At 44.7% G+C, this 17,808-nt stretch overlaps 1 protein-coding gene across 2 annotated transcripts in view; it reads right to left on the reverse strand.

The window, feature by feature from the left end:
* Window positions 1-14,750, reverse strand: part of EBAG9 (estrogen receptor binding site associated antigen 9) — a 40,913-nt gene extending 26,163 nt beyond the window's left edge. The window contains exon 1 of one of the 2 annotated variants that reach the window (XM_084619122.1): window positions 14,543-14,750. The gene's annotated coding sequence lies outside the window, so the exon portion shown is untranslated. Of the gene's footprint in view, window positions 1-14,213; window positions 14,421-14,542 lie in introns of those variants that run through there. The other variant, XM_084619121.1, reaches the window with a different exon arrangement.
* Window positions 14,751-17,808: the final 3,058 nt, after the last annotated feature.

Genomic DNA, 17,808 nt, shown 5'->3' on the forward strand with positions numbered 1-17,808 from the left:
ATTGGCAGGTAAAATCCCATGGGAAGCAAATCTAAGGGTAAAAACAATTGAAGACAGTTGGCAGTTTTTCAAAGAGACATTATTAAGGGCACAAGAGAAAACCATCCCACCGCGTAGGAAAGACAGGAAGTATGGCAAGAGACCACCCTGGCTTAAACAGGACATCTTCAATGATCCAAAACTCAAAAAAAGAGTCCTACAAAAAAAGTGGAAACTTGGTCAAATTACAAAGGATGAACAACAAAAATATGTAGACACAAAATTAGAAAAGCCAAGGTACAAAATGAGATCAAACTAGCTAGGGACATAAAAGGAAACAAGAAAACATTCTACAAATACATTAGAAGCAAGAAGAGGAAGACCAAGGACAGAGTAGGCCCGTTACTCAATGAGGTGGGAAATGGCACAGGTGCTTAATGACTTCTTTATTTCGGTTTTCACCAAGAAGGTTCGTGGCGATTGGACATCTAACATAGTGAATACCAGTGAAAGTGAGACAGGATCAGAGTCTAAAATAGGGAAAGAACAAGTCAAAAATTACTTAGACAAGTTAGATGTCTTCAAATCACCAGGGCTTGATGAAATGCATCCTAGAATACTCAAGGAGCTGACTGAGATATCTGAGCCATTAGCAATTATCTTTGAAAAGTCATGGAAGATGGGAGACATTCCAGAAGACTGGAAAAAGGAAAATATAGTGCCCACCTATAAAAAGGGAAATAAGGACAACCCAGAGAATTACAGACCAGTCAGCTTAACTTCTGTACCCGGAAAGATAATGGAGCAAATAATTAAACAATCAATTTGCAAACACCTAGAAGATAATAAGGTGATAAATAACAATCAGCATGGATTTGTCAAGAACAAATCCTGACAAACCAACCTGATAGCTTTCTTTGACAGGATAACAAGCCTTGTGGATGGGGGGAAGTGGTAGATGTGATGTCTCTTGACTTTAGTAAGGCTTTTGATACTGTCTCTCATGATCTTCTCATAAACAAACTAGCGAAATACAACCTAGATGGAGCTATTATAAGGTGGATGCATAAGTGGTTGGAAAATCGTTCCCAGAGAGTAGTTATCAGTGGTTCACAGTCATGCTAGAAGGGCATAACGAGTGGGGTCCCGCAGAGATCAGTTCTGGGTCCGGTTCTGTTCAATATCTTCATCAATGATTTAGATAATGGCATAGAGAGTACACTTACAAAGTTTGCAGACTATACCAAGGTGGGAGGGGTTGCAAGTGCTTTGGGGGATAGGATTAAAATTCAAAATGATCTGGACAAAACAGGAAACATGGTCTGAAGTAAATAGGATGAAATTCAATAAGGACAAATGCAAAGTACTCCACTTAGGAAGGAACAATCAGTTGCACGCATTAAAAATGGGAAATGACTGCCTAGGAAGGAGTACTGCGGAAAGGGATCTGGGAGTCATAGTAGATCATAAACTAAATATGAGTCAATAGTGTAACGCTGTTGCCAAAAAAGCAAATATCATTCTGGGATGTATTAGCAGGACTACTGTAAGCAAGACACGGGAAGTAATTATTCCGCTCTACTCCATGCTTGATTAGGCCTCAACTGGAGTAGTGAGTCCAGTTCTGGATGCCACATTTCAGGAAAGATGTGGACAAATTGGAGAAAGTCCAGAGAAGAGCAACAAAAATGATTAAAAGTCTAGAAACCATGACCTAGGAGGGAAGACTGAAAAAAATGGGTTTGTTTAGTCTGGAGAAGAGAAGACTGAGATGGGATATGATAACAGTTTTCAAGTACATAAAAGGTTGTTACAGGGCGGAGGGAGAAAAACTGTTCTTCTTAACCTGTGAGGACAGGACAAAAAACAATGGGCTTAAATTGAAGTAACGGCGGTTTAGGTTGGATATTAGGAAAACTTCCTAACTGTCAGAGTGGTTAAGCATTGGAATAAATTGCCTAGGTAGGTGGTGGAATCTCCATTACTGGGGATTTTTAAGAGCAGGTTGGACAAACACCTGTTAGGGATGGTCTAGATAATACTTAGTCCTGCCTTAAGTGCAGGGGATTGGACTAGAGGACCTCTCGAAGTCCCTTCCAGTTTTATGATTCTATGATAGTACTAATGTAAGTCTCTCCAAAACCTCTAGACGGAGTACACCAAATTGATCCTGACAAATCTCTTTTCATGAGTTGCAGAATTTGGATTGGAAGGAGCCACTACAACCCTGGGTATATGAGTATTCCCCTCGATCCCCCCAAAATATATTTTTCTGAAAAAAAAAGAAACAACTCAGATCACACTGAAAAATGCCATAAAGATCGTGTGAAATAAAGCACAAACACATACGATATCATTTGCTTTGGAAGCATAATAACTCCTCAAAACAGAAAACAGTACGCACATGGTCCACAATTAAACGCTTGCAATTCGTCTACTAACTAGTTATGTCCACCATTCTACTGTATTTGCCCTACTTACCAATACACCATTATAGAAAAACGGCCATACTGGGTAAGACTAAGGGTCCACCCAGCCAAGTATCACGTCTTCCGACAGTGGCCAATGCCAGGTGCTTCAGAGAGAATGAACAGAACAGGTAATCATCAAGTGATCATCTCCTGTCACCCATTACCAGCTTCCGGCAAACAGAGCTTTCTTAGCATACAGCCTATTACGATTTTCTGGCCTACTCAATCCAATGTGTGTTAAAAATCACACGACTGAAGCTGAGCTGGGTGGGCAGATCTTTTAAAAATTAACACCACCCTCAATGCAAGTGTCCTGTCTTTTGTGATTTTCCCTGAACAATTTTCCATTTTTTTATGCAATCAACTGTGATCTCTTCCAAACACACACATTTGGGGTTGAAATTTAGATCTTCAACTGTAATAGCTAGTAAACAAGGAAGAAAAACTCAGGATTATAGTTCAGTTTCTTCTTCTGTTCAAGTTTCACTTTAATGGGCCTTTTATAATTAGGATCAGTCAACTTGCAGGTACTCAACATGGAAGAACCCTCAACAGAAGGAAAATGGCACATCATCTTCCTCTGCCTGTACAGGTGAGGGCCTGCCAGACAGAGGTATCCTGACTCACGAAGCTTCTATCCAGGCCCTGGTCCTGACTTGCTGGGAAAGTCGCCTGCATGTCCCTGCCAAAGAAAGCCAGGTAGGGGAACCACTTGGCATAAGAGGTGTCCATTTGTGGAATTCCTCTTAATGTATATAAGAGATGGCTTGTCTGCATAGGTTAAAGGAGCATGAGGACTTCTCTGGCAGATGCACATGGAGATGTCTGGGATGGAGGATGCTAGCCAACTACATGTGAATACAGCAGAGCCAGAGGAGGAGAAACCCTGATCTGTGGGGAGGAGACTGTCTGCTTGCCACCTTGGGTCCCCTGTCCATCGAGATCAAGAACCAGTATGCCATACTGGGTAACAGGAGTTGAGGAGCAGACCCCAATAGTTGAAGAAGAACCACCTGCCCCCCAAGGCAGGATGACTCACGAACAGTAGACATAGGGTGGTGGTGGTTGAGGAAAAGTTATGATGGAGAAAGAATAAAAGGCAAAGTAACAGGGATAACAGAAATAGCTTTATTGAGTGAGGTAAGGCAGAAAATAGAATATAGCGATAAACTTCACAATAAATCAGTGTTAAAAAAAACTGTAAAATGTAAGAAGTTGTTAGTTTCATGACAGAATAAGAAACCACCCTCTACCTGAAATCCCAACAGTGAAGAATTAATGCCCACTAATGCCCAAACAGAGACACTTTGTCTTCCATCTTACAGACAGGTTTCAACTGACATTTACCGTCTATTGGCCAGTTGGTAGGAAGTACTCAGCATCAGAAACATACTGAAGCAGCTCTGGTGGTCCAGCCTCCCCAAATTGTCATAACAGAGAATTTCAGGTATTTCCACCATTCCTTAGGACACATGATGCAGAAAGCAGAACCACTGGGTGCAGCCATTGCTTAAAAGGCTTAGCTTTAGTTAATGTCATTGGATTTTTATTACTAAAAATCAAAGATATTTCTACAGATTAGAATTTTTTTTTGCTTTTAACTCCTCCTCAATATTACCACCATGTGTGGAGGGTAGAATTGGCATGCACATACAACACCGCACCATCACGACCTAAGGTACATTATAGTGCTCTATTTAGGTCCCCTCCAGCCTCCAAAAAAAAAAAAAGCACAGTTTAGAAGGGATTGGGAAATCTGACTAGTAAAACAACCTCTCTTCTTTTACTGAGCTGTTTTGGAGTCACAGAGATATTAAATCTGGGCTTTAAGGCCCCTTTAATATCCTTGCTCAACGATAGCCACTGAAAAGGCCACCCTGTGTAGTACATCCTCTAGCCATGTCATTGCCATGTTGAAATACCTCATTATAATTTTAACGGTTTGGAGGACATTACTAGCTATTCTCTCCCTTGACAACCCCCAATTTGTTTGTTCTACTTCCTTCCCAAAAAGGTGTAATGTTCACAATCTAAAATTGTAGTGGGGGCTTTTTTATATACCATACGCAACCTTTACATAACTTCCTGCTTGAAAGGAGAGGCTGAGAGCACTGCCATGACACAAAGACAACAGTTATGTCAGAACTGATCATATTCAAAATGAGCCACTGAAAACAGAAGACCTTAATATTCTTCTGTTTTCCTCTTTTACCCATTCATTCCAATCACCATTCCTAGTTACAGTAACCCCCATTCCCTCAGCAGCTGTATGAGCCAAACCAGTGCAGAGTTCTCTAGCAACAGAAACTACTGATAGTTAACTATTATTACTGCAGGAAAGTGAGGGCTAACATGATAAGAAACATTAAAATGTTATTTCTGACAGTGACTTTACACTGCCAATTAGATTATTTCAAAAAAGTCCCTCAATATCACCATGGACTGGAACACATTTTTGTATAACAAAGCTGACTCCTGGGTTGTATTTGATTAGTAAGGGCTAGTACTTGAGTCAGGCATCCCATTCAGGTACAGTCAGTCTACAGGAGCACATAACAGGGAAATGCTTGCTCACTTGCTCTTCGTGGGGAGGCTACTTGCCAATCAGTTTGTGTAGATGGAAAAACAGCAGGTATTAAAAGCCATGGGTTATTTATAGAATTTCCTTTCAACGACTTGTTTGATGCATTCGCTTGCAGCGTAACAATGGAAATTCTTCCCTTCTGAAACTGTTCTATGGATTCATATGCACAAGCAACATTAACTTTGATAAAAAGAACGAGGAGTACTTGATACAGACTAACGCAGCTACCACTCTGAAACCTATTAACTTTGATTTCTCCTGCCTTGAATGCAAACTTAGTTTTTATATAATATCAGGCATATTAGGGGAGTTAGAAAATGCTCATTCTCCTTTCCAGCAAGAGGGGGAGAGATTTTGAGTTTATCAGACACCTTCTAGACAGGCAATGGTACAGAAATAGAGCAATATGATGGGACAGCACCATGGTAGGAGGAATCCTCATATCTTAACATCGCCTAGTAGCAGTTGGAAGAGTGAAGAAAATTGATCTTGTGGTTAGAGCACTGGACTGGGACTCAAGAGGTCTGGGTTTAGTTCCCATATTTGTCAATTTTCTTGTGTAACCTTGGGCAAGCCACTTAATCTCTGTGCCTTGGTTCCTCATCTGTAAAACCGGGATACTATTTCCCCACTCTTTTCTTGTCTATTTAGATTAGAAATTTTTTGGGAAAGTGACTGGTTTTTTACTATGTGTATATTCGGCACTTAGCACCTTAAAGCCCCAATTTCAATTGGGGCCTTTAAGTATTGTTGTAATACAAATAATAGCTCTTATCTGGACATTGTCTCCCATATATTCTGGACATTTTCACGGTGTGGTCCACATCTCAACAGATTATCTTATATATCACCTTTCTACCTTTATGATCACTAGGGATACCTCTCCACCATTGGTGATCAAATAGCAGAGTGATGTAACTACATCAATTGCTTACATAGCAAAGTAGTATTAGGAAATATTTGATGTATTAGTCTTCTTTTACTGCAAGTTATTAGCTGGAAACAAGAGTCAGCAGTACATGATCAGCCAGCTCTCTATAGACAGACACTTTGGAAGCTGCTGGGCTAGTAGGTTTAGTCCTCTGGATGTTAAGTGGGTGTCTGGGGAGGAGTGTCCCTAGTATTTAAGTCCACAAAAAGGACTAATATAGTATTGAATGAATAAGTTGAAGGAAGAATGGAGAACACACTGTAGGTATATTACATAAATATAAGAGCAAAAGGCAAAATAAAAAAAAAAAAAAAGACAAAGACAGAACAGGAAAAGATACATTCTTATCTGTACAGGAAAGGAGAGAAATGGAGCCAGGAACAGAAAGATGGTATGATAGCAATGGAAGAGCACATCTAATAAACAACCATTAAGTAGAAAGTTCACTGACAGAAGTAAATACAGTACAAAAATTGGTCAAATACAGTACAAAACAGTTTACTTGGCTTGGGAGTCATGACATTGCACTTACTTTTCATCCTGGCTAATAGATGCAAGTAAATTTTCCAAGCCGAATTTCTCTCAGTTTACTATATTTGTCGGCCCTATTGTAGGCACTTAGCGGCTGTAATACATAGCTAGTTAATTAAAGGAAGTCACCTGATCGGACAGGAATTACCACATATTGAATATGTGACGGCCCAAAACAAGCATTTATCACTCAGAGCTCTGTATTAATATGCCTAGTAAGGAATCTATTTGTCAAAAAACTTTTCCTGAATCCTTTTATTGTCTGTATTGTTACCGACATACTTTCTGACAGGGTATTTTAAAACAAATGACCAAAAATAATTTAAACTAGTGTGATTATATGTGTTATTTTGACAAATAAAATATGCAGAATTTTAAAACATTGTGCACATAAGTTTTATTTTTTTGGTGCAGAATTCCCCCAGGAATAATTATATGTAACTTACTTTGCAATACTCACAGGAAACTCTTTGGGCAGGGGTGGCCAACCTGAGCCTGAGAAGGAGCCAGAATTTACCAATGTACATTGCGAAAGAGCCACAGTAATACGTCAGCAGCTCCTCCATCAGCCTCCCTCCTTCCCCTCCCAGTGCTTCCCACCCACCAGCAGCCCCGCTGTTCAGTGCCTCCTGCTCCCTCCCCCTCCTCCCGATCAGCTGTTTTGTGGCGTGCAGCAGACTCTGCGGGGGAGGAGGGAGGAGCAAGGGCACTGCAGGCTCAGGGGAGGGGGCAGGAAGAGGTGGAGTGGGGGCAGGGCCTGTGGCACAGCCAGGGGTTGAGCAGTGAGCAGCCCCCCGCACATTAGAAAGTTGGCGCCTGTAGCTCCAGCCCCAGAGTTGGGGCCTATACAAGGAGTCGCTTATTAACTTCTGAAAAGCCGCAAGTTAGCAACCCCTGTCTTTGGGCATAGGACTTGGACTCAAGCAGGTAGAGTCAATTATTTTTTTGTCAACGTCCAAATTTCTTGGTCAGGGTATAGTCAAGGTCCAGATTCAGACAAATTCAGACAGATTCAGAGAAAATAATTAAAAAAAAAAAAAGCAAATAAGATTTCAGGATCCGTTCAAAAGCATCTGTTGGCCCAGATTTGGCCCGCAATCCACTTTACTACCCTTGGACTCCACAGACCACATTCTGTCAGAATCACCTTGGACTACTCACTCAAATTCTCAGTCTCAATTTCCCCATCTGGAAAATAAAGAAAAATACTTCTGCTACCCAGGAAGCCCTTCAATGCCAACTGGCAGAGGGCTCACTTTACCAGAATTCTCATAAGGTCTCACTCTTGTTGCCTCAACTTGCTGTTGCCATAATCTGTATCCAAGGGTATGTCTTCACTACCCGCCGCATTGGCGGGCAGCGATTGATCCAGTAGGGTCGATCTTTCACATCTAGTTAGACACGATAAATCAATCCCTGAGCATTCTCCCATCAACTCCTGTATTCCAGCACCGTGAGAGGCGCAGGCAGAGTCGATGGGGGAGCGGCAGCAGTCGACTCATCACAGTGCAAACACTACGGTAAGTCGATCTAAGTACGTCGACTTCCGCTACGTTATTCATGTAGCTGAAGTTGCATAATTTAGATTGATTCCCCCCCCCCCAGTGTAACCAGAGCTAAAAGGTGTAGTATAAGGTGTCTTATGCAAACTGGTAACACGCTAGTCATTATTACTGTGTGATGTACGTACAGGTTGTGTATAAAGAATCATAGATGTGTGCTGGAAATATGTTCCTAAAATGTGTTTGGCAGCCAGTGCCTATGCACAGCCTGTCCTAGACAAAGGAATGTTGTTTCACAGGCCTGACTGTGTCTCCAATGTAAGTTAAGGAAACTGACACCAAAGACAATGAAAAGCATGTTTAAAGGCAACGTAATCAAAACCATCAGGTGAGCAAGTGGGGAAAGATGACCCCTTAAACTCAGACAGGTGATGGAGACAGCACCCACAGGATGCCTTGTGAAACAGGGACAATGTACTTGGGGAGATATAACCCAAGGCAAAAGGCCATTTTGGTATCTATCACTGAGGGGACAGCAAGCACCCTTCAAGCCTATGAAAGTTGGGCCCCCTGGTCTGGAGGACTAAGGATGCTGATAACTTGATGTAAGTAAGGAAACTGCTTAGGCAAATATCGTAACTTGCTAGAATTAAGTTTTAGTCACTAGAAAAAATGTGGTTTGTTTTATTTGTAACTTTTCCTATCTCACACTCTTACTTGAAATCACTTAAACCAGTGTTTTGTTATTTTTTTATTATTATTATTATTACAAAGCCATCTCACTGTGGTGTATTAAGCTGAAGTGTGGATCTCCAGCCAAACTAACAGGGTGGCGTATATTCTGTCTCTTTGGAGAATGAACTTGATAACTTCTGTGAGAGTACAGTGAGAAGGACTGGACACTGTAGGGAAGACTTGGGATTGGAACAGCTGCTGGTTTAACTCGGCAAGGAATAATCAGGCTGATGGAAAGCACGGTGAGCCCATTGTGCTGTGACCATGCTGCTGGCGCTAGGACTTTGAGCCAAAGCTACCCAGGACAGAACCACCCAGGATTACAGAGGAGGTAGTAACACAACCCCTTTCTGATCTGGATGAAAGTGTCTCAAAGTGTCACAACATCACTTCTGCCTGCTATTTTTGATTGTTGAACATTGTAAACACTCTAGGACAGGAACTGCTATCTTGTACATTGCTACTTCTATTGACTATCTAGAAGACAAAAATCTTTTTAAAAATAAATAAGTGATAAGTCACTGAAACATCTAAAAATAGTAGTAGTTACCTTAGATCAGTGGTCTCCAACCTTTTTATGCCCAAGATAACTTTTTGAATTTAAGGGCAACCCAGGATCTACCCTGCCCCTTTCCCAAAGCCCCCCCCACTCAATTCCCTCCCCCCCCATTGCTCGCTGTCCCCCAACCTCACTCACTTTCACTGGGCTGGGGCAGAAGGTTGGGGTTCGGGAGGGGGTGCAGGCTCTGGGAGGAAGTTTGGTGTAGGAGGAGGTTCCAGGCTGGGGCAAAATTTTGGGGTGCAGGAGGGAGTGTGGGGTGTGGGCTCTGGAGGGGGCTCTGAGCTGGGACAGGGGATTGGGGTACAGGACGAGGTATGGGGTGCTGGCTCTGGAAGAAGGCTCAGGGCTGGGGTGCGGGCTCCCGCTAGGGGGCACTTACCTCTGCTAGTTCCTGGTCAGTTGCGCAGCAGGGCTAAGGCAGGCTCCCCCCGGCCTGCCACTCAGGCACCTCCTCCCCATCACGAGCTGAGCCACTCTCCCACCCTGCCAGCCAGTAGTGCAGCACATGGCCACGCCGCTCTCAGAAGGGGCCAACGTGCCCCTGCAGCCCTCGGGGGGGGGGGGCACGTGACTCCACATGCTGTCCCTCTCTGCAGGCACCACCTCCGCAGTGCCCATTGGCCTCAGCTCCCTGTTCCTGGCCAATGGAAGCTGCAGGGGTGGTGTTTGCAGGTGGGAGCAGCATGTGCAGACCCCGCCCTCCCTTTCTCCCTCCCGTAGGAGCATGTTGGCTGCTTCCAGGAGCGATGTGGGGCTGGGGCAGGCAGCCCTGCTGCAGCCGGAGATTGTAATCGACTTAGAGAGTCTCCGGGATTGACCAATCAATCGTGATCGATGGTGACTAATACCTTAGATTCTTTTTTTAAGAGTCTGGCAGTATAAATGTATTACTATTTTTAAGCACATGGACATTTTTGGATAGAAAATACCATATAATTTCTAAGTATTATTATTAACAACATATCAGAGCCACATTAAATACCAGTCTACAACTGCAACAGCATCCTATATAGAAGTCTATCATTCTTCAGAACAATGGCACAGCTTCATGATGGGAATATTGATTTAGAGGGGTATAGCTTGTCAGGAAGGACAGACAGGGAAAAAACATGGAGGAGCTGCTGCATTATACATCAATAATCCATTCACTTATTCTGAGGCCCACAAGAAGGTGAAAAGCAGACCAGTCGAAAGTCTCTGGGTGAAGCCAGAAGGGGGAAAACCATCATGGTGGGAGTCCACTATAGAACTCCAAATCAGGAGGAGGAGGTGGATGAGGAATTTCTAAAACAAATATCAGAAATATCCACAAAACAAGACCTGGTAGTAATGGGGGACTTCGGCTACCCAGACATCTGTTGGAAAAATAATATGGTAAAACAAAATCTTCAATAAATTCTTGGAATAGATTGGGGACAACTTTTTGTTTCAGACGGTGGAGGAAGTAACGAGACACTATTTTAGACTTAATTCTAATGAGAAGGAATTGATTGAAGATCTGAGGAGTGAAGGAAACTTGGGTGAAAATGATCATGAAATGAAAGACTTCATGATTCTAAGGAAAGAAAGGACTGAGAGCACCAGTGGACTTTAAAAAAAAAATCTAAGTTTAACTACTTGTATGCAAGATCCCATTGGAAAAAGAAGTTCAGGAGAGCTAGCAGTTTCTCAGAGAGACAATATAAAAAGGCACAACAGTGCACTATCCCAATGCAAAGGAAAAATAGAACGAGACCAATATGGCTGCACCGAGGGCTCTTTAATGACCTGAAAATCAAAAAGGAGCCCTACAAAAATTGGAAACATGGACAAATTGCTAGGAGTGACTACAAATGAACAGCACAAGAATGTAAGCACAAAATCAGAAAGGCTAAGGCATAAAATGAATTACTTCTATCCAGGGACATGAAAGGCAACAAGAAGAGGTGATATGAATGCATTAGGATTAAGAGAAAAATGAAAGAAAGTGAAAGTCCATTACTTAGCAGGAAAGGAGATCTTATCACGGATGACACTAAAAAGGCAGGTGTTTAATTCCTATTTTGCTTCCTTCTTCACCAAAAAGATTAACGATGACCTGATACTGAACACAATTTTAACATTAATATTAACAACAAGGGTAAAGGAACACAAGTCATAATTGGAAAGAACATATTAAAGATTATTTAGATTAACAGATTCCATGGCAGGAAGGGACCATTGTGATCATCTAATCTGACCTCCTGTATAATGCAGGCCATAGAACTTCCCCAAAATAATTGCTAGAGCATATATTTTAGAAAAGCCTCCAATGTTGGTTTAAAAATTATCAGTGATGAATACTCCACCACAACCCTTGGTAAACTGTTCCAAGACAAGTTAGATGTATTCAAGATGACAGGGGCTGACAAAATTAAGCTTAGGGTACTTAAAGAACTAGCTGAGGCAATTGAGAACTCATGGATAACAGGTGAAGTCCCGGAGGACTGGAGAATGGCACCTATCAAAGGGGAAAACAAAGAGGACCTGCGGAATTATTGATCAGTCAGTGAAACTTTGATACCTGCATAATACTGGAACAAGTTATTAAATAGACATTTTGCAAGCACCTAGAGGATAATAGGGGAAGCAGTAGACATGATTTATCTTGATTTTCACACTATCCTACATGACATTGGCTAAACAAAACACAAGAACCTGGGGTCACCCAATGAAATTAATAGACAACAGGTTTAAAACAAAAAAGGAAGTACTTCTTCACACAACACACAGTCAACCTGTTGAACTTATTGCTAGGTGATGCTATGAAGGACAAAAATATAACTTGGTTCAAAAAAGAATTAGATATGTTGACTTATCTACGTCCATCAACAGTCAAGATGGTCACAGACAGAACCCCATGCTCTGGGTGTCCCTAAGCCAGATGTTGGGACTGGATGACCGGGGATAGATCACTCAATAATTGCCCTGTTCTGTTCATTCCCTCTGAAGTATCTGCCATTGTCCATTGTTGCAAGACAGGACACTGGGCTAGATGGACCATTCTTATGTTAGATGAAATTACTAAGGTAGGTGCACAACTAGTCAGAAGACCATACTCAAAAAGTAGTTATCAATATTTGCTGTCAAACTGGGAGGATGTATCTAGTGCGATATCGAAGGGGTTAGTCCTGGGTCTGGTACTATTCAATATTTTCAATGACTTGAATATGGAGTGGAGAGAATGCTTATAAAATTTGCAGATGACAGTAAACTGAGTTTCAAGCACTCTGGATCAGAATTCAAAATGGTCTGATTAAACTGGATGTAATCAACAAGATGAAATTCAACAAAGAAAAGTGCAAAGTACTATAATTAGGGATTTAAAAATCAGCTGCTGAAATACAAGAGGGGAAATAACTGACCAGGCAGAAAAGGTTCTGGTGGTTATAGTGGATCACAAGTCTAACACAAGTCAACAACATGATGCAGTTGCAAAAAGGTTAATATTCTGGAGGTGTATTAACAGGAGTGCAGTATGTAAGACATGGGAGGTAATTATTCAACTCTGTTCAGTGTTGGTAAGGCCTCAGCTGGAGTACTGTGTCCAGCATTGGGCACCACACTTTAAGAAAGTTGTGGACAAACTGGAGAGAGTCCAGAGGAGAGCAACACAAACAATAAGACAAGCTTAAAAAAACGGGTCATGTTTAGCGTTGAGGGGGAAAAAAGACTGAGGGGTGAAACAGATAGCCCTTAACATATTTGAAGACTCTTACACAGAGGATGGTGATCAATTGTTTTCCATGTCCACTGAAGGTAGGACAAAAAGTAATTAGCTTAATCTGGAACAAGGGAGATTTGGGTTATATATTAGGAAAATCTTTCTAACTGTAAGCATAGTTAAGCACTGGAATAGGCTTCCAAGGGAAGTTCTGGAATTCAAAGCACTGAAAGTTTCTGTGCATTGTTTGGACAAACACCCTTCAGGGATGGTCTACCTTTGGTCATGCCTCAGCATAGGGGATTTGGACTAAATGACCTCTCGAGATCCCTTCCAGCCCTACATTTCTGTTGTTCTACAGAAATATAGTATCAAACACCTGACCCAGAAGCAAGATTGTACCTCTTGGCCAGTATCCAGACCCTCCAGAATCAAAGCCTTCTTTAAACCAATACATGTATTAAGTTCTCCCATTGACATGGTTGTGAAGGAAACCTGTGAAACAGGAAATGATTGTACACGGAAGAATGGCTGTCTTCCTAAATCAGCAAAGAGACAGCCTGAAACAAAAGCTGCAAGAGGGGTGGTCCCTCCGATTCCCCTTTATTTAACTGGGGTGTAGTCTGCACCCTCGTCATCACTGCAGTTTACAAGTCAACATTCACTATACAACAACTGATGCCAGAGTTTGCGGGTGGCACAGGGAAGGAGACCGGAACAAAGCACAACAGGCAGAAATAAGGACACTCAATAATAACAAACGGTGGTGGCAACTAAACACCTCGAGATCAGATGCTCCCTTGTCCCTCAGAACAAGACCCCTAGCCACGCCAGCTGGAGCCCTGCAATGGGCCACGGACCAAAGCACACCCACTAGTCCACGGGCTGTGCTTGGCGCAGGGGTCCAGCCTGCTCCCCAGGCTGTGCCAGGCTGGCACTAGCGATGCTGAGCAGGTGTTTCTGGGGGGGAAGAGGGGGGAGCTCCAGCCCTGCTGCCCCCAGACCAACAGATGGCACATTCACCGCTACATCGAGCTGCCTAAGGGCAGCAGCCGTTAAGGGGAGGGGCTAGTAAGGGACCAGCAACCCCCCCCCAGAAGAGACAGGCCTAGGGGCTGAACGGGGCACGCGAACCTTGCGCCCCGGCCACCGGACCCGGAAGAAGAGCCCGAGACAGCGGGTGAGCGACGGTCACGGAACCGGGGGGCTGCGCGCGCAGCGCGCTCTCTCACTCACCTGCCCAGAAGGGGAGGGGTCTCCGGAGGGCGCCAGGCAGCTCGAGCCGAGAGCGTCGCGCGCCGCCGCACCCAGAGCCGCTTCCCTCGCCAAGCGCGAGAGCCCCTCATTCAAAGCTAAACGCGCGATCTTCCGCCGCTGCCATGGCCCCCCGTGCCCGCCACCTCGGCCTCCTGTCACCTCAGCGACTGTCCCGCCCCTTCCGACCACGCCCCTTTCCCAGTCTCCCCTCCATCCCCCAGCGCCAGCGGAAGGCGGGGACACGGCGCGGCGAAGGGGCGGGGCAGGAGGAGGAATTGGAGGACCCCTGGCCTGAGGCCCTAACTCACCCTGGGAAGCTCGCGAGCTGCCTGCCGCGCACCGCCAGGGGACGGCAGGCGCGTGCCACCGCCATGGGCGCCTCACGTGGGGAGGCAGAGGGGCGGGTCGAGCTTGGACCCGCCCCTGCTGCGCCTCAGAGGCAGGCTGGGAGCGGAGCCAGCCGCCGCGGGCTGCAGGCGCGCCACGGAGCAGCCGCTCGATCGCGCGCTGGCCGCTCCATTGACGGGGCTGCTGGGGGGGGCGCGCGCGCGCGCTTGGCTGCTCTCGCAGGGCGTGTCCAGGGGAGGGACCCAGCGGCCTTAGCGTCGCGCTCGCCGGCGCCGTGGCTGCGACAGGCCGCTCGGGCTCGGCCAGCCCAGTGCGCTCTTGTGCCCCTGGGCGGGGCCCCCCGGCTTCCCGCCGCCGCCGCCCGCCCCGGGCTTGGCCGCCACCGGCCGCGCGGAGCCGAGTTGTCCCCCGTGAACTGTGCCAGTGCGGGCCGCGCAGCTCCCGCCTGTGAGCGCAGCCGGAGCGTGAGGAGACTGCCCGGACCCGTATCAGGCAGTTATAGCGGGGTAGCGGCCCCCGCTCTGGGAATTGTACAGCGTGGGCTTGGGGTGTAATTCTGACTCTTCTTTACGTTTGGAAGCCAGAGAGAGCGCGAGGTGTGTAAACGTACATGAAAATCGCGGCATGTTCCCATGCTGTCCGCTAGCCCTTTCCTATCAATAGTTAGGAATAAATATGAGGTCACTAAAAACTATGCTAATCAGAAAGCTACATTTCTGCGGCACATGCCTTTTAATAGGAGTTCACCTCATTCAGCATTAGAGCTTGCTGCTGTCACACTTACGGATCTCAGATCCATCCCGTATACTCGTGCAAGTCACATAAATATGTTTTCCCTGATGTAGGGTATTAAAACACAGTTCAACAAAACACACGTTCAGCAAACTGACTCTGTCTTGTGTTCAATCAAAGACACTGTCATAGGGCACAATAGTCTAGTGCAGTGGTTCTCAAACTTTTTTTTCCGCGGACCACTTGAAAATTGCTGAGGGTCTCGGTGGACCACTTAATGATCTTTCCAAAATGTTTGTACTGTTAGCTAACTATTGTAAAGCACTCTGGTCTATTGCACCCCACCAGACTTAGCAGTCTAGTAGAAGGGATGGACTATCTCCCAGTGCTCACCTTCACTGGAAGTCCCATCCTAGCACCCTAAATAAGCACAAGTGTCAACTTTCAACACTGTCAAGATCCTCTCAGCTTATTCTTGCTAATTTAGGTTAAAAACTTCCTCAAGGTATAAACTTTGCCTTGTCCTTGAATCCTATGCTGCCACCACCAAGCATGTTTAAACAAAGAACAGGGAAAGAGCCCCCTTGGAGATGTCTTCCCCCAAAATATCCCCTCCAAGCCCTACACCCCCTTCCTGGGGAAGGCTTGATAAAAATCCTCACCAATTCGCAGAGGTGAACGCAGACCCAAACCCTTGGATCTTAAGAACAATGAAAAAGCAATCAGAATCTTAAAAGAAGGGTTTCAGAGAAACAGCCGTGTTAGTCTGTATTCGCAAAAAGAAAAGGAGTACTTGTGGCACCTTAGAGACTAACCAATTTATTTGAGCATAAGCTTTCGTGAGCTACAGCTCGTTAGTCTCTAAGGTGCCACAAGTACTCCTTTTCTTTTTAATCTTAAAAGAAGAAAATTAAAGAAAAAGTAAAAGAATCACCTCTGTAAAATCAGGATGGTAAATACCTTACAGGGTAATCAGATTCAAAACATAGAGAATCCGTCTAGGCAAAACCTTAAGTTACAAAAAGACACAAAAACAGGAGTATACATTCCATTCAGCACAGCTATTTTACCAGCCATTAAACAAAAGAAAATCTAATGCATTTCTAGCTAGATTGCTTACTAACTTTTTACAGGAGTTCTGAAGAGCATTCCTGATCTGTTCCCAGCAAAAGCATCACACAGACAGACCCTTTGTCCCCCCCAAGCTTTGAAAGTAACTTCATAGAATCATAGAATATCAGGGTTGGAAGGGACCCCAGAAGGTCATCTAGTCCAACCCCCTGCTCAAAGCAGGACCAATTCCCAGTTAAATCATCCCAGCCAGGGCTTTGTCAAGCCTGACCTTAAAAACCTCTAAGGAAGGAGATTCTACCACCTCCCTAGGTAACGCATTCCAGTGTTTCACCACCCTCTTAGTGAAAAAGTTTTTCCTAATATCCAATCTAAACCTCCCCCACTGCAACTTGAGACCATTACTCCTCGTTCTGTCATCTGCTACCATTGAGAACAGTCTAGAGCCATCCTCTTTGGAACCCCCTTTCAGGTAGTTGAAAGCAGCTATCAAATCCCCCCTCATTCTTCTCTTCTGCAGGCTAAACAATCCCAGCTCCCTCAGCCTCTCCTCATAACTCATGTGTTCCAGTCCCCTAATCATTTTTGTTGCCCTTCGCTGGACTCTCTCCAATTTATCCACATCCTTCTTGAAGTGTGGGGCCCAAAACTGGACACAGTACTCCAGATGAGGCCTCACCAATGTCGAATAGAGGGGGATGATCACGTCCCTCGATCTGCTCGCTATGCCCCTACTTATACATCCCAAAATGCCATTGGCCTTCTTGGCAACAAGGGCACACTGCTGACTCATATCCAGCTTCTCGTCCACTGTCACCCCTAGGTCCTTTTCTGCAGAACTGCTGCCTAGCCATTCGGTCCCTAGTCTGTAGCTGTGCATTGGGTTCTTCCGTCCTAAGTGCAGGACCCTGCACTTATCCTTATTGAACCTCATCAGATTCCTTTTGGCCCAATCTTCCAATTGGTCTAGGTCCTTCTGTATCCTATCCCTCCCCTCCAGCGTATCTACCACTCCTCCCAGTTTAGTATCATCCGCAAATTTGCTGAGAGTGCAATCCACACCATCCTCCAGATCATTTATGAAGATATTGAATAAAACCGGCCCCAGGACCGACCCTTGGGGCACTCCACTTGATACCGGCTGCCAACTAGACATGGAGCCATTGATCACTACCCGTTGAGCCCGACAATTTAGCCAGCTTTCTACCCACCTTATAGTGCATTCATCCAGCCCATACTTCCTTAACTTGCTGACAAGAATACTGTGGGAGACCGTGTCAAAAGCTTTGCTAAAGTCAAGAAACAATACATCCACTGCTTTCCCTTCATCCACAGAACCAGTAATCTCATCATAAAAGGCGATTAGATTAGTCAGGCATGACCTTCCCTTGGTGAATCCATGCTGGCTGTTCCTGATCACTTT

Source organism: Lepidochelys olivacea (assembly GCF_965140295.1).
Source record: "Lepidochelys olivacea isolate rLepOli2 genome assembly, chromosome: 2".
Classification (NCBI taxonomy): Eukaryota; Metazoa; Chordata; order Testudines; family Cheloniidae; genus Lepidochelys; species Lepidochelys olivacea.